Source organism: Panthera leo, chromosome C1 (assembly GCF_018350215.1).
Source record: "Panthera leo isolate Ple1 chromosome C1, P.leo_Ple1_pat1.1, whole genome shotgun sequence".
In the NCBI taxonomy this organism is placed as follows: domain Eukaryota; kingdom Metazoa; phylum Chordata; class Mammalia; order Carnivora; family Felidae; genus Panthera; species Panthera leo.
The window spans coordinates 179,553,202-179,579,287 of NC_056686.1; the positions used below are offsets into that span (position 1 = coordinate 179,553,202).

General features: G+C 32.5%; 1 long non-coding RNA gene across 1 annotated transcript; it reads left to right on the forward strand.

The window, feature by feature from the left end:
• The first annotated feature begins 9,957 nt into the window (after window positions 1–9,957).
• LOC122227016 lies at window positions 9,958–25,879 on the forward strand. Its single transcript, XR_006205853.1, has 3 exons — window positions 9,958–10,056; window positions 14,589–14,711; window positions 25,800–25,879. It is a non-coding gene; the product is annotated as an uncharacterized LOC122227016 (long non-coding RNA).
• The last annotated feature ends 207 nt before the right edge of the window (window positions 25,880–26,086 follow it).

The following is a 26,086-nucleotide window of genomic DNA, read 5'->3' on the forward strand; positions in this document are numbered from 1 at the left end:
TATCAAAGATTCTATTAAAATGGAAGAAGAAATAGAGCATAAGTGTTCATCTAAGGTGAAAGATTTGTTTTAGAAAAAATACACAGATGGAAGATTTATTGAAAATTCAAAGGTATTTTTATATTATTTTTTCTAACTGTCTCTATAACCCATACAGAACTATTCAACATGATCTTTTAGGGTCATTGGAAAGATATTACCTAATGTATTTTGAACACCTAATTTTCTAAGTTCTTCTAGTTGCTATTTGCTTTGATTAGTGTACTTTCATGGCATAATTCAGAATGATCATGTCTTGTTGTTATAAAAATTATGTAAATGGAGTAGAAGCCCATGTGGGTTCTGCAGATAGCTGAGTGTTTCCAAAGTAGCTAGAAAACAAGATATGATAGCAAATGACTAGTATATCAGTTAGCTTAAATTAAGTAGGGAAATAATATGATGATCAATTGACAGGAGCCTGTATAACAGTGAATATTCTTCTATGTCCTATCATGTATGTGACTTGCTTTTAAATTATTTTGTACTGATTCTAATTTATGGAAGTCCTATGTATGTTGTTCCTATAATAATTATATAATAAGGTCATGGCTCTCAGATGGCAAATATCTTTAGTTAGAGCATGTGAATAGGTACTATATCCTTCAACTCCAGGAGAAATTTTAGTTTGGTAAATAAGTAAGGATAATTCTGATTCTGGGAGCTAAAGATAGATCATTTTGGACATCATTCTGTGAGACAGTGTTAAATAATACATAATATATTAAAAGCATATGAAAGAAGCTTGAAGTGTACAAATTCCCAGATAAGTGGGCAAATGATGGAAGCTTTGTAGCTTTTCTTCTGACAAATACAACAATTAAACTATAAAGGAGTAAATTTTCAGAAGAATTTGAACCATGCTTTTCATTAAAATAATCATTTTGTGCAATTTTCTAAGGTTACGATAGATTTTTTATAAAAAATTTTAAGTATTTATTTTGAAAGAGAGACAGAAAGCAGGGGAGGGGCAGAGTGAGGGAGAGAGAGGATCCAAAGCAGGCTCTGTGCTGTCAGCACAGAGCCCAATGTGGGGCTCAAACTCATGAACTGTGAGATCATGACCTGAGCCCAAACCAAGAGTCGGCCGCTTAAGTGACTGAACCACCCAGGTGCCCCATGATATATATTTTTTAAATCCTTACTTCTTTGTTGGCATTACATTTTTGGTAGTACAAAAATATATGGTACCCTGGCCTCTCTAGGAACTTGACAACCATAGAAAAAAAGAAGTAACTTGTAATATTAAACCACAACATAAATATGCAAAGTCTATGTCAATATTTTTATTTAATTTTTTCCAGTACAAGATAGGACATAAATCAATTAAACAAACACACACAAAAAACAATGTGTGCAAACTTGCATTGAATATTTTTTTTTAATTCAGATAGAATTCCACTAAAGACAATAATATATTAATAGAAGTAATAGAGTATTTAGAATTGTTTCGGATAATACAATTTTTGGATAATCATAGAATAGTAAAGATTTCAAAACAGGAGTTGGTAGAGCCAAACAATTCTTCAGGAAGAATAAAATATAGCAAAACCATATTCGAGAACTGCAATCTCATATGTGAAGCATACGCTTGAGAGAGATGATACATCACTATACATCAGTATAATTCCATTTACAATCACAGAAAAACAGAGGTACTACATTCTAGAGTTTTATGTTTGCTGGTTGATTTTTTGTTTGATTTCTTAACTGACAATGAATCTTCTGGTATAATCTGACCTCCCAGAAATGTCCACTTAGAGAATAAGTCAAGTTGACTTTATTATTCCAGTTAATTGTTGGCAGTATTTTTATTGAAAAATAAGAAGCTGGCATTCTGGTGTATATCCCAATCTCGTTGAGCTTGTTTAAAATAATCCTCCTGTGTATTAATGGTCTCATTTTTGTTTCACTTAGCAGAGATAGTTTAGAAACCATTTTAGTGATTACGTGTCAGTGATGCCACTCTTTAAATTCCTTGGCACATTCATGGAAGTCAACCATGTCTCTGATGGTTCTCTGAGCAGCTCTTGCATTAATAATAATAATAATAATAATAATAATAATAATAAATAAAGGGGGCATTATTTTCTCATTAATTTTCCTCAAGTAAGGGGGGAAAAAGACAAGTCCAATTTTTGGAGCTTCTGATTTATATTAATTCCATGGAAAGAAAGACAAAAAGAGTTAAACAAAAGAGGAAAGGCAATGAAATACAATTTTCTAACTTATTTTTCTTTTTACTTATCATTTTATAGAAACCACAAGTGAGTTCCTTTTTTTACTACCAGAGAATCACAGTAATACATATTGATGTTTTTTAAAGCAGAGATAAATAAGGAAAACACGAAGTAGCAATCACCAATAATCCCATTTTTATAGGTAACTACTGTGATATTATAACTATTTCTATGTAATATACATAATGTCAATTAACATGATAGTATTATATCTGAGAAAGAAAATAAAACAACTTAATTTTACAATCCTCTCATTTATCGTATTTATTATACTTCTAAGTAAACTTATAAATTTATTTCCAATATATAATTCTAAGTTAAAATAAAACATTTTAAGTATTGTAACACATACAGTACAAAGTCTTCTAATTGACTTTCACCTAACTGGACAGCTTAATCCTTTCAATTATCAGAAGGTAAGTACAGACTGATGCTTAAACTGTATGTGGTTAACTGGCCACTCTCTAGTCTGTATGTGTCCTTAGATTTCTAGGAATTGAGTTAATCACATTTGTGTCTAAATCCATTATTCCAGTTATATATGTTTTTATACCTATAAAATTATATAGATTAAAATTAAGATTAAAATTAAAATTAACAAAAGTGATAAATAAGTGTGAAAGATGTATCTATGCAAACATTGTTGACTATTTGGAAATTAAGTAAATTAAATTATCAATAGAAAATTGCTATCTAACTATTGGTAAACAAGAATCTATAGGAGATTGATAAAGAATTTGAAAAGTGTCCCAAGATTTCAGTGAAAGTAGCATTAGGATACTTTTAAATGTTTGGTATGAGATTTTGTAGTCTATATACGTAAGAATCATTTTTCTAAGAGAAAGAGAAAACAAAGCAAGGGTAGACTTTAGAGTTTCACATAAAAAGAATCTGTATCCAAAGAAAAGGGCTTGGTCTTACATCTAGGAGTTGGTGAATAAACACATTATTTGTGAAGGCAGGGGTGTCAAATTAACCTACTGATTACTGATCCAGATCATGTCAGACAAGAGATCTTCTAGTGTTGCCAAACTGTCCTCCAGAAAGTCTGAGCAGATGCACACTTCTAGGAGCAGTTCACACAAGTGGCTGTTTCCCAATCCACAGCCAACTTCCAGCATTGGCATGGATTAATATTTGTGGATTGAATAAGTCAAAGATATCCACCTGCTTTATCATGAATTTTATTGATTTCTAACAAAAAGTTGCATTAATGTGTGAACAGGCAATCATAATTTGAATTGCTTATGCATTTCCCCTACTGGCATCTTTTTATTAATTTGATTTTTCCTATTAAATATTTATGAGTTTATCTTATATTAAACCTTTACAATAAAATACTTCAGGAATAGTTTATTATTTTACAGTTTGATTGAAATATAACTGATATGTTGTATCATGTGTTCAAGGTGTACAATGTAATGATTTGATATATGTATGTATTACAAAAGGATTACCACAGTTAAGGTTAGTTAACACACCCTTCATATCCCATAGTTGCAATTTTGTGTTTGTGTGGTAAAAATTTTTGCAGTCAACTCTTTTAGCAATTTTTAATTACATGATACAATATTGTTAACTACAGTCACTAGCAGCACATGGTGTATAATATTTTTAATGTCCCGTTGAACTTGGTTTACTAGTTTTTTTATTGATAATTTTGTATCTATATGCAATAGGAATATTGGTCTACAGTTTTCTTGTAGTGTCCTTATCTAGTTTTGGTATCATGGTATTGTTAGCCTCATAAAATGATTCTAGGAGTGTCCCTTCCTGTTCAATTTTTTGGAAGAGTTTGAAAAAGATTAGTGACAATTCTTTTAAATGTTTAGCAGCATTCCCAAAGAAATAATCTGGTCCCTGGCATTTCTTTGTGTCAATGGTTTTGATTAGTGAATGATCCAATCTCATTAACATTATCGGCCTTTTAAAATATTGTTTCTTCATGATTCAATCTTGATAGGTTGTATGTTTCCAGGAATTTATCCATTTCTTGTAGGTTATCCAATTTGTTAGTGTACGGATATTCATGTAGTCTTATGATTCTTCATATTTCTGTGGTATCAGTTGTAAGGTCTTCTCTTTCATTTATAATTTATTTATTTGATTCTATTTTTTTTCTTGATTGGTGTAGCTAAAAGTTTTTTTTGTTTTTTTTTTTTTCCAAAGAACCAACTCTTGCTTCTTTTATCTTTTGATTTCCTGTTCTTGATCCCGTGTAATTGTGCTCCAATCTTTATTATTTCCATTCTTCTACTAACTTTGGGCTTAGTTTATTCTTCTTTTCCTGGTTCTTTGAGGTATAAAATTACATTATTTGACATCATTCTTTTTGCTAGTGTAAGCATTGACTGCTATAATTTTTTTATAGAATTGTTTTTACTTCATCTTGTAAGTTTTGGGAAGTTGCTTTTTTTGTTTTTGTTTGTCTCAAGGTATTTTTTTTATTTTCTTTTTGATTTCTTCTTTGATCCACTGATTGTTAATGTGTGTTGTTTAATTTTCATGTTTTCTGAATTTTCTTGCTCTCTTTATGGTACTGATTTCTAGTTTTATTCCACTGTGGTCAGAAAAGATACTCAGTACAATATTCATCTTCTTGAATTTGTTGACACTTATTTTTGTGGTTTAACATATGATCTCTACTAGAAAATATTTTGTGTGAACTTGAGTAGAATGGAATTTCTGATACTGTTGGATGAACAACATATATGTTTGAAGCATTTGGTCTATAGTGTTAAAATCTGTTGTTTCCTTATTGATTTTCCAGAATGATGTATCTATTGTTGATAGTGGGGTATTAAAGTCCCCAAGTATTACCCTATTGTTTATTTCTTGTTTTAGTTCTGTTAGGGATGAACTGACCCTTCTATTATTAATGATCTTCTTTCTCCCATTACTGTATATCACTTAAAGTTTCTTTTGTTTCATTTAAGTGTAGCAACCCCTTCTTCCTTTTTGTTACCATTTACTTGAAATATCTTTTTTCAATCCCTTCACTCTCAGTCTATATGTGTCCTTAAAAGTAAAGAGAATTACTTGTAAGCAGCATATCATTGGATCTGTTTTTTTTAATTTATTCATCTATTTTATCTTTTAATTGGACTCCTTAATCCATTTACATTTAAAGTAATTATTGAGAGATAACACCATTGCCATTTCATTAACCATTTTCTGACTGTTTTGATGGTACTTTGTTCCTTCTTCCCTCTCATGATCTCTCTTATTATGATTGGAAGGATTTTTTATAGCAAAGTGCTTTGACTCCTTTATCATAATCTTTGTGTATCTACTACAGGTTGTGTGTGTGTGTGTGTGTGTGTGTGTGCGCGTTGTGTGTGTGTGTGATTACCACGAGGCTTATATAAAATAGCTTATAACATCCTATTTTAAGCTAACAACTGTACTACAATTGCATATAGAAGTTTTATACCTCAAAGAAAAAGGATGCTAGAGAAGCTGACTTTGATGCATTATAATTACCAGTAAGTTTTACACATTCATATGTTTTTGTGATATTAATTATCATCCTAAGGACTTCTTCTCACTGACTACTCTTGCTCCCTCTCCTTTACCTTTTACAGATGTGACTCCTTCAACCAATCTCTATGTCTCATACTCAGAGGACACCAATATTGTTTGAGAAGCAAATACTTTTATACCTTTTATTTTTTGCTTCCTCTATGGGGTACTTCCTATTATAAATCTGTACTTTATCCACGTATTCAATTCTGTATACACGGATTATATTTACTTAGAATAATGCTGAGGCAATTATTTTAGGACATAGTTTAAGTAAACAATTTACTTTCTAAAATAAAGTCCTTCTAAATACTGTACAAATTTACATGTACAATATTTCAGTAATTATGCACATTTGGATTGTCTAAAAAGCTGGAAATATGATATGCGTTAAAGTCAATCTATTTTTTTTTTCAACGTTTTTTATTTATTTTTGGGACAGAGAGAGACAGAGCATGAACGGGGAGGGGCAGAGAGAGAGGGAGACACAGAATCGGAAACAGGCTCCACAATCTATTTTAATATCTAAGACAATGTAGTATTGGGAAGCATGCTCCTTAAGTACTGCCTTATAGAGAGTTCTAAAGAAATTTCATAGAAAAATACAAAAGAGGGGCGCCTGGGTGGCTCAGTCGGTTAAGTATCCGACTTTGGCTTGGGTCATGATCTCGCAGTCTCTGAGTTCAAGCCCCACGTTGGGGTCTGTGCTGACAGCTTGGAGCCTGGAGCCTGCTCCGGATTCTTTGTCTCCCCTCTCTCTGCCCCTCCCCTACTCATGCTCTGTCTCTCACTGTCTCTCAATAATAAATAAACGTTAAGTTTTTTTAAAGAAAAATACAAAAGATCTGCTAATTTGTAATTAGTATTCATATTTCTATTAATTGGCATATTTATAAAGTATATGTAGTTGAATAAAAGTGGATTGTTGTCAAATTTACGTTTGAAATCTTAGCATTTTGTATTTGGACATCTATTTTGAAGAGAACAAATGTGTACAGTATTTGATATTTATACATCTTAAGTTAATTTCACCTAATAGTCTACACTAATTTGGGTGATCAATCTTACATCTTAAGCTATACGTGGCAATACTGTATTATCTATAAATCTGTATATTATGTCTTAAGCATTCTACTACAAATGACATTCTAAATGATAATCCATTACCCACTTTTCTGGTATTGCAAATAATCCACATAAATTTTCTTGCATCCATCCACTAACTTTGTATGACTTTTTATCATCATAGAATGCAACAAAAATTATGCAGTGCATACACAATCTATTAAGAGTCTAATGAGCCTATCAAAAAGCCGAAGAGATCAGGAAAATGCTGTTATTGGATCTGTGCTTAACTTTATGATCGTGATCTCTTTTGGTATTCATAATCCAAATCCTTAAAATTTCATGACAGGCTCTTCTTTAGGGTATGTAGTAATTTATTCTAAAATGAAAAAAACGAAGTTTTTCATTCCTTGAAAACATGAACAACATGCTTCATGCCCTTATCTTTTCCCCCTGTCCTCTACAATTTCTAAAATCAGTCTTGTCAATTACAACCTTCAAGAAAATTTTTAAACTTAGAATCTGCTCCTGGCTGGCCCTAGTTCATCATTCATTTCTCATTTTATTCCTCATACTCATCAGAAATGCATTTACTGACATTTTATCAAAAGTTACCAGGGCCGCCTGGGTGGCTCAGTTGGTTAAGGATCCGACTTTGGCTCAGGTCATAATCTCACGGTTAGTGAGTTCAAGCCCCATTTCAGGTGAGCTCGAGACCCACTCTGGGCTCCTCACTCTGCACACTCTCTCTCCCTCTGCCTCTCTCTCTCTCTGCCCTTCACTCACTTGTACTCTCTTTCTCTCAAAAAGAAAAAAAAAATTAAAAAGTTACCTTACCACTTTCACCCATGCTTTCTGACAATTGCACTTTTCATACCCTTAGCAATTATTTATATATTTTAAAATTTACTTCAGATGTATTTGTATACATGTATAAATATGTAATAGAATGAAGCAAAATACAACTAATTAGAAAATATAAAAATAAATCGGGGTACCTGGATGCCTCAGTCGGTTAAGCGTCTGAGTTCAGTTCAGGTCATGATCTCATGGTTCCTGAGTTCAAGCCCCATGTCGGGCTCTGTGCTGACAGCTCAGAGCCTGGAGCCTCTTCAGATTCTGTGTCTCCGTCTCTCTCTGCCCCTATACCTCTTGTGCTCTGTCTCTCTCTGTCTCTCAAAAATAAGTAAACATTAAAAAATGTTTTTAAATATAAAGGAGTCTAAAGGAGTCTAAAGAAGTGAGAAAAAATAAAAACAGAGAGTAAATAATTTTCTTAAGAAATACTTTGGATAAATAATGGAGGTGAATTTCCCCAAATTAAAAATAGTGTACTGGTGTGAGGTGATATCTCATTGTAGTTTTGTTTTGCATTTCCCTGATAATGAGGGATGTTGAGCATCTTTCCATGTGTCTGTTAGCCATCTGTATGTCTTCTTTGGAAAAATATCTATCCGTGTCTTCTGCCGATTTTTCAACAGGATTGTTTGTTTTTGGGTGTTGAGTTTTATAAGTTCTTTATATATTTTTGATACTAACCCCTTATCAGATATGTCAATTGCAAATATCTTCTCCCATTCCTATTGGTGGGGAGGAAAATTGGAGCAGCCATTCTGGAAAACAATATGGAAGTTCCTCAAGAAGTTAAAAATAGAACTAATCTATGATCCAGCAATTGCAGTACTAGGTATCTACTAAAAGGACACAAAAATACTGATCCGAAGGTATACATGCACCCCAGTATTAATAGTAGCATTATCAACCATAGCCTTATTATGGAAAAAAACCAAACAAATGTCCATCAACTGTTGAAAGAATAATGAAAATGTGGTGTCTATGTGTACACACCTGCAAACACACACACACACACACACACACACACACACACACACACACACACCAGAATATTTCTCAGCCATAAAAAAGAATGAAATCTTGCCATCTGCAATGAAGTGCATGGAGCTAGAGAGTATTATGCTAGGTCAGTCAGAGAAATGATAAATACCATATGATTTCACTCCTATGTGGAATTTGAGAAAAAAAATACTTATTAATTTATTAATTGTGTGTGTGCACTTTTTACAGTAGAGGGTGAGATTCATGAATGCTGAGACCTTATTTACCTTGCTGTTATATGTATGTAAACCTACTACCTAGAAAATTTCCTGATACACAGTAGGCACCTAATTAACATTCTCTATCTCTTCAATTATTATCCAGTGTTAATTTTATCCGTAACACTACAAGAATCACAATCTTTGCCCTCAAATGTGCAGGTTTGAAAATTAATATCTCTGTCATTCTTTAGTGTTAAAATCTTTAGTTTCATATCAAATATCTCCTTTTGGATTTATTTCTTGGAAAACAAAGATAAAAAATTATGGTTCTAAGAACTATATTATAAATTCAATAACTGAATCAAAGATTATATTTTAATAATGTTTATAGAACTACACATATATTAATGTAATCAATCTCCCTAGGAAAGTGAAAATATATTCTTAAAAAGTTTTTTATTACATAGAGGGTGATAATTACTAATCATTACTATAGTTAAAACTAAAATCAGGGGCACCTGGGTGGTTCAGTTAAGCTTCTGACTCTTGATTTTGACTCAGGTCATGATCTCATGGATTGTGAGATGAGCTGCATATTGGGCCCCAGGCAATTCTCTCTCTCCCTCTCTCTCTGCCCCTCCCTTGCTCTTACTCTCTCTTTTTCTCTCAAAATAAATAAACAAACAAAAAAACTAAAACCTAATTTCTACAGTGTCAACACAAATATATTTTATCAAAATAGTTTTATAGAGAGAAACATTTCGAAAAAATATCTTTACTAGATAGAATAATATTCTAAAGGAAAGAATGGAGATTATACTATCTTGAAAAAACACCAAAGTTTTAATCTTCTAAATTTACTAATTATGAAATATAGTAACAGGCAAATGAAGCTATATGGTGATTTCTGAAAAGAAATTTCAAGAGAAACAGCAATGAAAACTTGAATGAACTATTTTTTACCCTGTTGCAAATGCCAGAAATGATCGTGACTTTGCTTGTCAATTTTAGGTCACTTGGAAAGACTATAGCTGTGAAGTCATAAATTCCCAGAGTGAAACTGCTAAGAATGATTGAGTAACATGCTTCAAGTGAATTGGCACTTCTCCTAACAACTCTCTATTCAAATATAGGTGAGGACAAGCTAAAATATTTTGTATTTATCTATTCTTGTTTTTTTACAAGCAACTTCCTTGATTATCTATAATCATCCAAATTTATGAAATCTAATACAATAATCTATGTAAATAGTGTTCAAAATATTCATGAGGACAACCGGATATCACTGTATGGTGATAAATTTTGTACAAGACATAGAAAAGTAGTATGGGCAATAGGCAGTTAGATCTAATCAGCCATTTTTTCCAGGACTCACCCCTTTTCTTTTAAGGGTTATTTACAATATGTATCAAGGTGGAAGGGTAAGGATAAAGTGATACTTATTACTTTTGGTTCTGGTAAAATTTTTACACATGTCACTTATCACATTTTTGACTTTGGAATGTTAAATTCTCCTAACTACATCATAACTGAAATTCTTAAAAAAATAGAAATTGATAACCAATTAAATTTTAATACCTTCTATATTATTTGGGAATAATAAATATATAATAAGTAAAAAGCAACCGAAGCTCTCCCACTTACAGTAAAATTTAAAAAAAACTAATTTTGCTAATTCAGGAAACACAAATATTCTACTGAGAGCATTTGTCATTTATACTTCTGAATGAAATTATTTTCCTCAGTTATCAATTCATAGAATGTAGGCTAATGTATCTACTAGATCATATTTAAGTATATGTTTGAACGTCAGATAATCACACTTTCTAGACATAACAGTGTTTAGTGTAGAAGATGGCTAGAACATATAAGTACAAATCATTAACTGCATAGTTGTATCACCAACTGGGCTTTGAGAAATATAGAGCTGTCCTTATGTAGTACATTTTTAGAGGATCTGTGTGGATCAGGGGTTAAAATGGGGATATAGAATTGAATATCTAAACATAGTTATTATCTCAATAATGAAATAATGACAGATACACGCCAATACAATTTTTCTGTCACATTTGATTTTTTTCCTTAAAATTTCTTTAATTACACTCACAGTTGTTTAAAGATTGAACTGCCTACCTTGGACAATGATAGGTAGTGGCCCCTAATTTAGTATATTCTAAATTCTAATGAACATATTCAATAAGCACTTGGCAAATATGCTTCTGAAAAAAAAAACAAAACAAAACAGAACTGGAACAGTGGTGGGACAACATAGATTTTACACTATATTATAAACTCAATATTTCTTAATATTATATGGTTACATGGGAATGCTTCATTTTGCATTATCTACATAATTTACATTAAGTTTTTTTTAACATGAAATGGTTCTTTTAAAGAATGATTCTAATTCTAGATAGGTCTAGAAACAAAAGGTGATGAGTTTTCACTCTCAATTCAAATTGCTTCTAAAAGATGGGCAGAACTATGCTATGAATTCTTCTGCAAAATAAAGAAATGCATAATACTCATAGAAGTTACAGAAGCTGAGGGGCGCCTGGGTGGCGCAGTCGGTTAAGCGTCCGACTTCAGCCAGGTCACGATCTCGCGGTCCGTGAGTTCGAGCCCCGCGTCAGGCTCTGGGCTGATGGCTCGGAGCCTGGAGCCTGTTTCCGATTCTGTGTCTCCCTCTCTCTCTGCCCCTCCCCCGTTCATGCTCTGTCTCTCTCTGTCCCAAAAATAAATAAAAAATGTTAAAAAAAAAAAAAAAAGTTACAGAAGCTGAATTACTGTTATTTGAAACCAGAGTTGAGGTAAGTAACGGTTTTTTTTTTGATGTAGAATCAGAATGTGATTAATTTAAAATGAGGTGAAGTCTTAAAGCCTTAAATCTTAGAACTCAGAGGTCTGTACTAAGAGAAATTCTGATTTTTTTTTTGATTTTCAATACAATTTTGTGGTAATGATCTTGAAATTGTTAACATAAAGTCTTTAAATAATTGAAGCTGTTACTAGTGTGTTTTTATTTAGTTTTGTTTATGTAATGCCAATGTGACACAATGCTATGTGACTATTTCCTTTGAAATTTGTAGATTTTCAAAAATATGATCTGTCACATTTTATTTTTTCTGGAAAACTTTTAAATGCAATTTCCTAGTTTTCAGAGATTAATTTAACTTTGAGTTGCATTTTTGGATCCATAATTTAAATTACTCCAAATCAACAACATTTAATTTAATTGGGTCACTTTTCTTCCTCTTCTTAAACAAAGAACATGAAGACAATATAATCTACACACCAAATGCATTGAAATAAATATTTTAATGTGAAAATAAATATGATGTTGCTCAGGCAGTGTGAACATTTTAAAATTCTGGTTGTGTGTGTGTGTGTGTGTGTGTGTGTGTGTTTCTTAGTATTCATTTTCTCTGATTATAGAAAGTTACCATATTTTGTTGAAATGTAGCATATATGTATGTATATATATATATATATATATGTGTATATATATATATATGTGTATATATATATATATGTGTATATATATGTATATATATATTTTACTGGCTATTGTATACTGGAATATTTATGAATTAATTGATATATAAGTAAATCTTTTATGTACTAGCTTTATGATTTCTTTAAGATTTAGTTTTTTTATATATGAAATAGAAGGTCAAATAGTTAATTTCTTAAGTATTATTCTGAGGAATAATTATAAAAGTATATGTAATTTTAAATATACATATATATATATTACATACTTAACAATTCATTCAATATTTAATTAACTTACTGAATTCAATTTTACACTGATGAAATTGTTACACTTAGGAAAATAGATAATCTAAATTATACATCTGTAGATAAGCAATCGGAGCTCTCTTGAGATAATGGTGGAAGTATAAGAACCTGCATACATTCTAAAGAGTAATCTGGTAGTATTCTGTGAAATTAAGTCCCTATATCTCATTGACCTAAAATTGTGATCCTATAAAACCTTCACTTGGGTCTCTAAGAAAAGCTGCACTAAGAAAGTCACTAAAGCATTGAGGAAGACAGTAGTTAGAGGCTGCCTAGCCAGTTAGAAAATACATGATGCATGAAAACTATAGAAAATACTTCAGTGGTTCAAAGCAATTAAATAAACGTTAATACTATTTAACATTACAGAGTACCTAGTTAAGAAATAGAATGAGATTTATATAAATTCATTAGACAAATTATCTATGAAGAGGCTTATGATCAGGAAATAAGGGGGAAAAAAGTAATAAAATTAAATAGAAGAGATACTTTGAAAGATAAATGATGATACTAAGAAATATGAAAAACAAAGTTTTTAGCACCTATATCACAAAATAAAATGAATTAGAGTCTTCTGAAGAGTTAGAGGCATTACATCAAAGAGAAATTCAAACCTTAAAAAACAGAAATTCTGTTTTTTATACAACAGCATGAATTTACGTTAGCCACCCACTATAAACAACTAGAAAAAAATCAGAAAAAATATATTTAAAAAAATGTTTTTGAACATTAGATATCAGCATAGGATAGTGATTATTGGGGTGGGGAAGCAAATGAAAGAAGTCCTAAATTTGTGGCAGTTTATTGGTTGGAGAGAATAACCAGTCTATAGCGAAGTAATTGGAAACCCAGTAGGAGTCCAACAGTGACCCTGAGTTGAGAAGATGGAGCTGAAAATGTAGCTCAAGGTCAAGGACAAGGAAGCTTAGAGTTTACAAAGAAATTACGTGAAAGAAGAGAGCTGTACAGAAATTGGGATTGGCAACATCGCCCTTGAATCTTCTGTTGAATAATAAGTATTGTATGCATATGAAATAAACATTCAAGATTCAACTGAAGACATCAGAGTCCCAAAGGGTTAATCTCAAAGCTTACACAGAACTGGAAATAGTTCATGTGACCCTAAACTTCATGAACTATATGGTCCCAGGAAAATGGCAGCATAATAAAATTGGTACACAAGAACAGATGTTATAATTATGTTCTATGTTAACAAGATAGAAGAGTGGACATGTAAGGTACAGAAAAGGAAAACAACAAAAATAAAATTTATGTATTTATTTACTTTTATTATTATTATTTTATTTCAATTTTTTATTTATTGGGGTGCCTGGTGACTCGGTTGGGCACCTGACTCTTGATTTCGGCTCAGGTCATGATGTCACAGTTTGTGACACTCTGTCTCTCTGCCCCTCCCTCACTGGTGCGCGCTCTCTCTCTCTCTCTCTCTTTTAAAAAATAAATAAACATTAAAAAATCAAGTTTTTATTTATTGATTTTTATGGAAAGTTTTATTTAATTTATTTGTACATATAAATATCAAGTCAACAGGATAAAAAAGTAAAAATCAGACTAGTGAATAGATTGTGTCTATAGGATGTAAGAAATCATCTAGGATAGCTGTGCACATTTAGAACCAAACACACTTCATTGGCTGCCAATGATGGTCATTTCACCTGCAGCTTCTGGGTAGTAGAATCATAAATGCTGCATCCACTGCATGTAAACAAAAATCCTATAATCTCCTCTGTTTCAGGTTCAGAAGTACCTATTTTTCTTATCTTTTACATAAGTGTTTTCTCTCATTATTTGGAAATCCATATCAACATTAACAATTTTTCCATTTTGATGTGTCTTTCATTAGGATGAAGAAATCATTGACTAGGGGAGTAAATTTTATGCTTCCACAGGGGAACATGAAAAATGTGGACAATATGTTGAGAAAGGTCATTCCAAACTCAAGGTACCTGGACTGATGCTGCTGTAGGTGAGAATATCAGTTAGTTAACATAGAGTGTAACATTAGTTTCAGAAGTAGAATTTGGTGATTCATCACTTACATGTAACACTCAGTGATCCTCACAACAAATTTAAGAAAGTAAAATGGGATTGCCAGCAGTGAAAAAGTACAATGTTTGAGATAGAAAATTAAGTTTGGAATTGAATGTATATTTGACGCTACAGATGAAAAGATGAACGAATTTGGAGACATGTAATAAAAGCTATCCAAAATGAAATACAGGTTGAAACAATAACTAAAAAAAAAAAAAAAAAAAAGAAAGAATAGAGTTATGGGACAACTTCAACAGGCCTAATATATGTGAAATTGCTGCCTTCAAGTAGAAGAAAGAAAAAGAGAATATTTGGGGAAATAATGGTTGAACATTTTTAAAATTTGATGAAAACACTCAGCAACCCCTTTGATCTTACTTTCTGCAAGTTAAATTATATACATCCTTTGGTCACAAAATATGGAATATATAACCCAAAATATATCAGTCATTGTCTAATCTTCTGGGAATAGCAGAAAATTTAGAACCCCAGTGCACTTAAAAAAAAAAAAAAACCTGTATCAATTATTTCCAATTTTAGATTTGTCAAATTTATATTAAGAAATATAATTTTAAAAGGAAAATCCTAGCCAAAGCAATGCTTAGAGGGAAATTTATAACACTGAATACATATATTAGAAGACAACACAGTGGTGCCTGGGAGGCTCAGTCAGATAAGTGTCCGACTTCAGCTCAGGTCATGATTTCACGGCTAGTGAGTTTGAGCCCCGCATTGGGCTCTGTGCTGACAGCTCAGAGCCTGCAGCCTGCTTCGGATTCTGTGCCCCACCCCCCCCCCCCGCCCCACCCCTGCTTGTGCTATCTCTTTCTCTGTCTTTCAAAAATGAATAAACATTAAAAAATGTTAAAAAAAAAAAGAAGACAACACAGATCTCAAATCAGTAATCTTAGTTTCCACCTTAGGAAAATAGAAAAAAAGAAGAGAAAGTTAAATCCAAAGTAAGCAGAAGAAAATAATTAATAAAAATTAGGGTCAAAATCAATGAAACTGAAAACAAGAAATCAGTAGAGAAAATCAAGAAACCAAAAGCTGGTTCTCTGAAAAGATAAGTCAATAAGTCTCTAGGCAGGATAGCTAAGAAAAAAAGAAAGCAGACACAAATTATGAATATCAGAAATCAAAGAGAGGACATCCCTACAGATTTTATGAATATTAAAAAGATTTTAAAGGAATATTATGAAATTACTCTGACCATAAATTTGATAACTGATATTAGAGAAATTTTTTGAAAGGTACAATCTGTCAAACCTCACAAAAGAAGAAACAGATGATCTAACTAGCTCTATATCTTTTTAAAAAATTGAGTACTATTAATTCCCCAAAACTGAAAGCACCAGACTCAGATGCATTCACTGGTGAATTCTACCAGCTAAGGAAAATATTGTACTAAATCCCTACAATCTCCTTCAGAAGATAGAAGCAGATGGAATACTTTCTAACTCAATCTAGGAGGCATGTTTTACCCTAATACCAAGACCAGAGAAACACATTACAAGAAAATAAAACTGCAGACCAGTATCTCCCATGAACATATATGCAAAATTCTTCAATAAAATATTAGCCAACTGAATCTAACAATGTATAAAAATGAATTATATACCCCAGTCAAGTGTGATTTATTCTTGGTATGCAAAGCTATGTCAACATTTAAAAATTAAATAATGCAGGGCACCTGAGTGGCTCAGTCAGTTAAGTGTCCAACTTTGGCTCAGGTCATGATCTCACGGTTTGTGAGTTCAAGCCCCACATCAGGCTCTGTGCTGACAGCTGGGAGCCTGGAGCCTGCTTCAGATTCTGTGTCTCCCTCTCTCTTGCCCTTCCCCTCTTGAGCTCTGTCTCTCTCAAAAATAAATAAACATTAAAAAATCAAATAATGTAATTTTATTGATTTTAAAAAATCAAATAATGTCATCTGTCACATCACAAAAGGCTAAAAAAGAAAAATCATATGACCATATCAATAGATGCAGGAAGAGCATTTGACAAATCCAACATTAATTCTAAGAACTCTAAACTAGGAATATAGTGAAAATTTTTCTCAACTTGATAAAGAACTACAAAAAAATACAAAAAATTACACAAAAAAGCTACAAAAAACTATAGCTAACATTATACTTAATCATGAGAAACTCAAAGCTTCTGCCTTCAAAAATGTAGATTTGGAAATTAATTGCAGGATACAAAGTTAATATACAAAAGTCAATCATTTTCTTATATAGTAGCTATGAACACATGGAATTTGAAGTTAAAAACACAATATCCTTTATACTGACACCCTCCAAAATGAAACACTTAGGAACAAATCTAACAACATATGTGTAAGATCTACATGAGGAAAAGTAAAAAAACTGATGAAAGATATCAGAGAACTAAGCAAATGAAGAGATGTTCAATGTTCATGGAAAGCAACACTCAATATTGACAAGATGTCTGTTCTCTCCAACTTGATCTATAGATTCAATCAGTCCCAATAAAAATACCAGCAAGTTATTTTGTAGATACCAACAAACTGATTTTAAGGTCTGTATATGAAGGCAAACTATCCAGAACAGCCAACACACTATTGAAGGAGAACAACAAAGTTAGAGGACTGATGCTACCTGACCTCATGAGATTCTCCATAAATGTAGAGTAATAAAGACCATATGGTATTAGTGAAAGTATAAACAAAGAGATCAATGGAACCAAATAAAGAGCCCAGAAATATATTCATATAAATATAGGGAACTGATTTTTGAAAAGGAGCAAAAGCAATGCAGTGGAGCAAAGAATCTTTACAAATGTTGCTGGAAAAACTAAATATCCACATTAAAGAGAGGGGGAGAAAGAGAGAGAATCTAGACACAGACCTTCTCAAAATGGATCACAGATCGGAATGTAAAAATGCAAACTATAAAATTCCTAGAAGATAACATCGAAGAATTCCTAGGTGACTTTGTATGCTACCATTTGCATACCACACCAAAAGCACAAATTCGTGAAAGAAATAACTGATAGGGTAGAGTTCATTCAAATTAAAAATTTCTGCTCTGCTAAAGACAATCTCAAGAGAAGAAGGAAACAAACCACAGACTGATAGAAAATATTTGCAAAAAGACGTATGATAAAGTACTGTTATCCAAAATATACAAAGAACTCTTAAAGTTCACAATAAGAAAACAAGTCAATTAAAAATGCCAAATATCTTAACAGACATTTCACCAAAGAAATTATACATATGGGAAATGAGCACATGAGAAGATGGTCTACTTTACCAGTCATGGAAGAAATGCAAATTAAAACAACTATGAGATGCTCCTATATATCTACCAGAATGGCCAAAATCAAAAACAATGACAACATCAAATGCTGACAAGGTTGTGGAGCAATAGGAAATCTCATTCACTACTACAATTCTTTGTAAAATGATAGAGCTACTTTGGATTACAGTTCGGCAGTTTCTTACAAAGCTAAGCATACTCTTACCATATGATCCAGCATTTGCTGTCTGTGGTATTTACCCAAAGGTGTTACAAAACTGTGTCCACACCAAAACCTGTCCATGAATGTTTATAGCAGCTTTATTCATAATTGCCAAAACTTGGAAGCCACTAAGATGTCCTTCAGCGGGTGAAAGGATAAATAAGCTGTAGTACATCAAAACAATGGAATATTATCCAGCATTAAGAAGAAATGAACTATCAAGACATGAAAAGATATGGAAGAAACTTAAATGCATATTACTAAGTGAAAGAAATCAATTTGAAAAGGCTATATACTATATAGTAAAGGCTATAATTACAGTTGTATGATATTATGGATAAGTCAAAACTATAGAGACAATAAAAAGATCAGTGGTTGCTAGAGGTTGGAGGTGAGGAAGGATAAATAAGCAGAACACTGAGGAGTTTTAGGGCACTGAAAATACTCTGTATGATACCATAATGATGGATACGTGTTATCATACATTTGTGTACACCCATAAAATATTCACCACAGTGTAGTTTCATGAATTGTGTAACAAAAATCTTACTCCAGTGGGGGATTTGATCATGGGGAAGGCTATGCTTATGTGGGGTAAGGGGTATACAGGAAATCTCTGTACCTCCACCTGTTTTGGCCATGATTCTAAAAAATGCTCTAAAGATAGCCTTAATACTTTTTTTATTTGAAATAGGGAACATGTATTTAATGAATCTGTAGCATTGGGTTAAGTTTTGTGGCCAAATAAAAGTGCAGCTGCTTTTGTATACAGTAAAGCAGGAAATAAAGAGCACCAAAAGGAACGTCCAGTTTACAAGCAGAATTTAAAGGAAATATGAATAGCCTAAAATTTTCAGAAGTGGGAACATAACCAAATAATGACCATAAGGAAGAACTTCCTAGGACGATGAAATTGAGCATGGCTATAACTCTTTTCTAAGAACTCTGAAGGTGTCTTATGGATCTTCTCAGCTCTAGAAAAAGGCCATCAGAAAGCTTACAGGCATGACGCCACAGAAACTGATGTGTACAAACTTCACCTATAATTAAATCTAGAGATGAAGAACTGTCTCTTAAAAAAAGTATGTAGGTGGCTCCGGGACATGCTATTGACTCCAGAGATGCACCCTTAATACTTTTGGGTTTGGTACAAAGAAGATAACTTAGGAGCTTTTATTCCAAGGAAAATGAGACATGGGGAGAAAACCCAAATTTCCCCTGTAGGGCCAAGTCCAGCTATGCCCAACTAGATTAAGTGACTCCAACCTAATTTAAAGGTAGGTGAGCAAAAACTAAGTGCTTGCTGCTGTAAGGCAGTAAACTTCAAATCTGTGTTTTAAGCAGTTACAATCTAGTAATCACTTCCTGACATAACAACTCAAATAAAAATTTTATTAAATAACTGTAACATGCCAAGTTTGTATTAGGTAATATGGACATAAAACTGTGAAAAATTCCCCTTGCCTGTGAGGAGATGTTAATCAAATTACTAATTATATCAAGTTAATATAACACTCATTATTATAGTAGAACTTTGATAGGAAAATGACCAAAGGATGAGATTCCTTGATGCAAATCATTTTCTTCCCCTCAAGCCAGTCCGTGTTTGAAAGTATTTGTCTCAAAGATTCTTTCTTTCTGTAGACCTATGACTTAGCAACCCCACTCTGAATTGAATATTCTTTGGAACATTAAGAGCTTACATCTGATTACAGTCAAGTCTTGATGGACTAGGAGATACTAAACACATGAAAGTGATCATAGCAAAGATCTCATATGTTGTCAGAAAATTTATAATCTACTACTAGTGTGAGGATCTTATTTCTAAATACTTGACTGGGCAGAATCTCAATGATTTTGGGGGGCCCATAAATACATTACTCCACATAAAAATACACTAAAGAGTATTTCACTGAAGAGTGAAAAGTAACTAAATTGATATATCCTGATGATTGTAATACCTGTTTAATTGCTTATTTGTTTAGTGCCCTTTATAGGGTTTTGGGTCCTCAAAATTATTTTTAATAGTATAAATCCTAAAAGGGGTGCCAGTGTGGCTCAGCCAGTTAAGCATCTGCCTCTTGATTTAGGCTCGGGTAGTGATCTCATGGTTCGTGAGATCCAGGCCCCCATCAGGCTCTGTGCCAACAGCTCGGAGCCTGCTTGGGATTCTCTCTCTTCCTCTCTCTCTCTGACCCTCCCCCACTCTCTCTCTGTCTCCTCAAAAATAAATAAACATTTAAAGAAATTTTTTTAAAAAGGAAAGAAAAGAATAAACAAAAGTAACACATTTCCTATTGCAATGAAAACATTAATAGATTGAGTAACTGTTATATAATAAATGCATTAAAAACATATATATAAATTTTTTGTTGCATTTTTGTCTTCATACATATATATTATCTATTACGCAAATAGTGTATATCATATTTATATAAAATCTATAAAATAGTACATATGATATATACTATTATGATATATAATATTTGTGCAATAGATGATATATATGCATGAAGACAAAACTCTATAAAATATATAGACTTTATACATATGTGATATATACTATATCTCTCATTCAATAAATAATTTTATATAGTGCCTTAAATATAAAATTCATATGTTCTCCCATTTCAAAGGTTTTTTTTCTTTTCATATTTACTTTCCCTATATATATAGACAGCTGAAAACATTTCCTGACTAGAAGATTAAAATAATTCCAGTGAGTTATGATGGGGCATATAAGTAGGAGATTCTTCATTTTTTAAATAATTTAATAAAAGGAAAATCTTTTATTTTAGATTTAAAAATGATATTAGAATATATTTATGCATAATGTTAAATATATTAAATCATATAGGTAGACACAAAACTTAAGTGAAAATGAGAGTTACGCATTTAACAATTATCTCAACCCTCTATCCTCCATATTTGAAATGCTTTTCTTTTATAAGACAACTAATAACATACATAAAGTAATCTACATACTAATACATCAGGGTCATTTGCACAGTTAATGCAATCTCAAGTTTCTAACGTATAACTCATCTTTATTATTTGTCTTATATTAAATAGATTTAATAGCTGTCTTATTACTAATTTTGCATTATGTCCTTATCCATTTATAGTATTTCATAATACTTTCTCATATTTAATAGTAGATTATAAATCATTAAGTAAAGACCATGTTGAAACCCCTAAATTTCCATATATCAATTAATAATTACAAATAGAATATTTCAAAGAACAGAATGACAATTTAAAAGTAAGGTGATCTAGGGGGAGTGGGGAAATTCATGGAGAATATAAACAAAATGTCAAGACTTTAAAAATTACTTTAACTTTCTAATCTCTTGAGTGGACAGTTTATTTGGTACCTGGATTCTAGTTGGCTTACATCTTTATTGATTAATTTCATTTTGTCAAAATACATATGTCCTTAAGCTATATAAGCTTTTATATTCGTTAGTTTGAATTACTAACTGAAAAGAGCTGCAGGGTAGAATGTTTAAACCAAAATCAATATTGAGTTGCCTGTTGTTGATAAATAATACTTTGCTGACCTCCCCTACTCTGAATGATTTTTTTCCTGCTTGGTAAATAAAGCACAGGGACTAAGGATACTCACTGTCAAATACTCCTTGGCTGCTGGAGGTCAACAGAAAAATGAAGGTAGTCAAAAAGATGCTACCAGCTTATGTGCCAGACTAGCAAGACTCCAGATTTAGGTTATGTTTATGTGACATTTATCTAATAAGGAAGGCCAAGCAGAATGATAAATGCCTTTCACTGTGTCTGTGCAAAAATGGGTTTATAAACAAGCACCTGCCATAAATCACAAGAACAGCTTTGTCAAAAGTAACTAGAGACTAGATGCATCTTTATAATTACTTGAGACATCTTGTGTCCTGCTTTCATATCTTCTACTATGCTCTTAGATCAACTGGTTTGTCCTGCTTCAAACGTGAGTTACTTTCATTCCATTTAAAACATGGGTTTATGACCAGAATGTTTTAGGGTAACTCCTTGAGTATTTCATTAGCATTCATAATATGTCTGGGTATAAGGGTTTGATGCCTAATAATAAAATACCCCAGATGAACCTACCATCTTTTCTCAAAATTCCCAGCTCTTTCTTCACCCACTAAGTATCAGTCTTTCCTTTAATACAATATTTGATCTTTTCACATGTTTATACTAAGATAATGACTTCTAGATTTGAAAAAGAGAATGATTTAAAATGTTAATGCTTTATTCAAAGTAGTGAAAACAAGATTTTATTTGGAAGTTTTAACCATGTTAACAATATATGAAAGAGTAAAACAAATGAATACTTAATAATGAAAATGACACCAAAAGGGTCACAATGTGTCTTCTGTAAAGTATGTTATGTTGAAAATTAGTATATCGAGTCCTGGCAATTTTTCACTTTACAGTATTATCAACCATTAAGAAATGGTCTGAGTGCAAGAAAATACTCAGTTCACAATAGACATTCACAGCATAAAGAATAAAAAAAAAATTAGAGAGGACAACAGCCTGAACATAAAAGCAGATTGAATTTGACTTCCTTTAAAAATGTATTTTTGTTTCCTCCTGTGACTACAATACTTAATTGATGCACAATTGCTCTAATGGTGTTCCTTCATATTGGTTTACAAAAGGGCTTTGCAGTAATCATAGAATGGAAAGTGCAGAGCTACACGATAAATGTCTTAGCACTTAGGTCAGCCCATTTAATTTCCCTTTCAAATCCAATTGTTCACCTGCTGTGCTTATTAAATACAAACATACTGTCTGTATTTGAATGCACGGTCTGTGTCATTTTGGCACTGTCTACTGACTGCCTTTGCCATTTCTAATGAGAGCTGCCTCTGTCAGAGAAAATCCTCAGAATTTAAATTAGGTATACTTTTCTACATGTACTTTTTAAGTTATTTAAATTACCATATAACTGATTTATAATCATGGTATTGCCACTGGCTAATCAAAATTATTATTTTTATAGTAGCTTGAGGAACAACATACATTGCCAAAGGGAACATTTTCAATTAGTCAGGTTAGTGAGTTATGTGAGTTGCTTGGTTATTATGAATAATTAGGGATGCTTTTGGATTTCAATACATTTAATGTTTGAATACTCAGATTATTTGTTGATAGAATGATGCAAATAATTAATATATAAAAATAGAACTTTGTAAAAATTTTCAACTGGTCAGAATCATCAAAGACAATCATTAAAAGTCTCTGGTGACTGGTAAAAAGGCTTACATCAAATTCAGAAACATCTATTAACAAAACTACTGACACTTGGTAAGAACAGCAGAAGACTGTAGCATTCAAACCAGAGCATGCACACATCCCCTCTTCCTCACCATCACACCCCTGCCTTGTAGGACTCTTCTGGAGGGCTCAGAAGCCAAGTGAAAATTCCTTCCTCCCCAGCTCCCGGAAATGGAAAAGCCATTCTAATGGATTCATCGGTAATTGAACAGGGCATATTCTGTTTTCCCCAGCTGAGGGGGAAAGAATAATATCCTTAACAAATGATTCAGAGACAGCTGAATATCCACATGCAAAATAAAACTGGAACCCTACTTCACACCACACACAAAAATCAACTCCTAATGGATCCTAGACTGAAATCTAAAATTAAAGCTAAAACTATAAAACCCTTAGAAGGAGAGATGGAAGTGACTCTTTGTAACTTGGGATTAGGCATTGGTTTCTGAGATATAACACCAAAAGCACAAGTGACAAACAAAACAAAACAAAACATACATAAATCAGACTTCACCAAATTTTTAAAATGTGCTGAAAATAATACAGTCAAGAAAGTAAGGGGCCCCTGGGTGGCTCAGTCGTTTAAGTGTCTGACTTCGGCTCAGGTCATGATCTCCTAGCCCTTGGGTTCGAACCCCACATCAGGCTCTGTGCTGACAGCTCAGAGCCTGGAGCTTGTTTCAGATTTGTGTCTCCCTCTCTCTCTGCCCCTCCCCCGCTTGCACTCTGTCTCTTTCTGTCTCTCAAAAACAAATAAACATTAAATTTTTTTTTTAAAGTAAAAGTGCAAAACACAGAATGAGAAAACTTTTCCAAATTATATATGAGACATTTGTATAAAGGCTATCGAAACAAATTCTTACAATTCAAAAATAAAAGGACAAATAAGCCAACTAATAAATATGCAAAGGAGTATGCAATAAATATGCAAGTGAACATTTCTCTAAGAACATATACAAATGTCCAATAAGTAAATGAAAAGTCACGTATCATTAGTCATTAAGAAATTCAAATCAAAACCACAGTGAGATACAAAGTCACAGCCACGAAGACTTCTCTAATGCAAAAGACAATAACAAATGTTGGTGTTGCAAGATGAGCATGTCCCCAAATTACCAACATCACATATTGGAGCCCTAATTCAGTGTCTCTAACTGTGACTTATTTGGAGATAGGGCCTTTAAAGATTTAAATTAAATAGTGGCTTTTAGGGTGGTCCTAATCCGATATGACTAATATGACTGGTTTTCTTACAAACAAAGGAGATTAGATTACAGATAACACAGGCAGAAGTAAGAGGTGCCTGTGTATAGAAAGGAACAACCATGTGAAAAGGCAGCAAGAAAGTGGCCAGGACCAAGCCAAGAAGAAAGGCCTTAGAGGAAACCAACCAAATGGGCTTGACACCTTGATCTGGGCAGGGTCAAGAACTGAAAGAAAATAAACTTCTGCTGTTTAAGCCATCTGGTCTATGGTACATTTTTTAGTGAGAGCCTTGACAAACTACTATAGTTAGCAAGGATATAGAGAACTCTCTTACACCGCTGGAGTGAATGTATAATGGAGAATCTAGTTTGGAAAACATTCTAGAGCCTCCTCAAACCATTAAATATAGTGTTGTCATCTGACCCCAATTCTACTCCTGGATACATACTCCAAAGAACTAAAATCGTATGTCCACACACAAACATGTATACCAATGTTCATGGTAGTTTTATTCATAATACAAACAACCAAAGTATTCACCAGTGGATGAGTGAGAAAACAAAACATGGCACATTCCTAGGGTAGAATATTATTCAGGGATAAAATAAATGAAGTAGTGACACATTCAATGACATGGAGGAACTTTGGAAATATTACACTAAGTGAAAGAAGCCAGTCATAAAGTGTCACATTGTGAAACTTAGTATGAATCCATTTTTATGTGATTTCTAGAATAGGTAAACCCACAGAGACGGAAATTAGATTAGTGATTGCATAGAGATGAAATGGTCGCTGAGAAGGAAGAATGATTGCTAACAGATACCAGATTTGTTTTTTTTTTTTTTTTTGGAGGAGTGTGTGTTGAATATATTCTAAAATTAGATGACGGTGGCTATAAAATTCCGTGAAACAACGAAAACTGAAGTGTATATTTTAAAAAGGGATAACTTTTATGTTACCAGAGTTCTATCTCAACGTGGCTGAAACTATGAGCATATTTGTTAAAGTTTGGCTGAAAAGTTTAAAAAAAAATAACCTATCATTTATGTTTCAGATATTGCCAAAACTTGGTTTCCTCTGAATCAGTGAAAAATAACTGATGTAAGAGCTGAAAGAAGAAAATGTAGAGAGCTGAGTCCTTTACTTGACACTAAGAAGCTGAGCTTAACTGCCTTATAATTAAAAAAAAAAAAAAAAATGCATGTCATGGACTACAAAGCAAATGGAAAAAAAGTAAACATTCCTCAGTTTGGGTTGAGATCACATGGCTATACCATAGATGTCAAGCTGTACTAAAAATAGACCAGCTCTCAAAGGGACCAAAATTCTTGATCATATCAT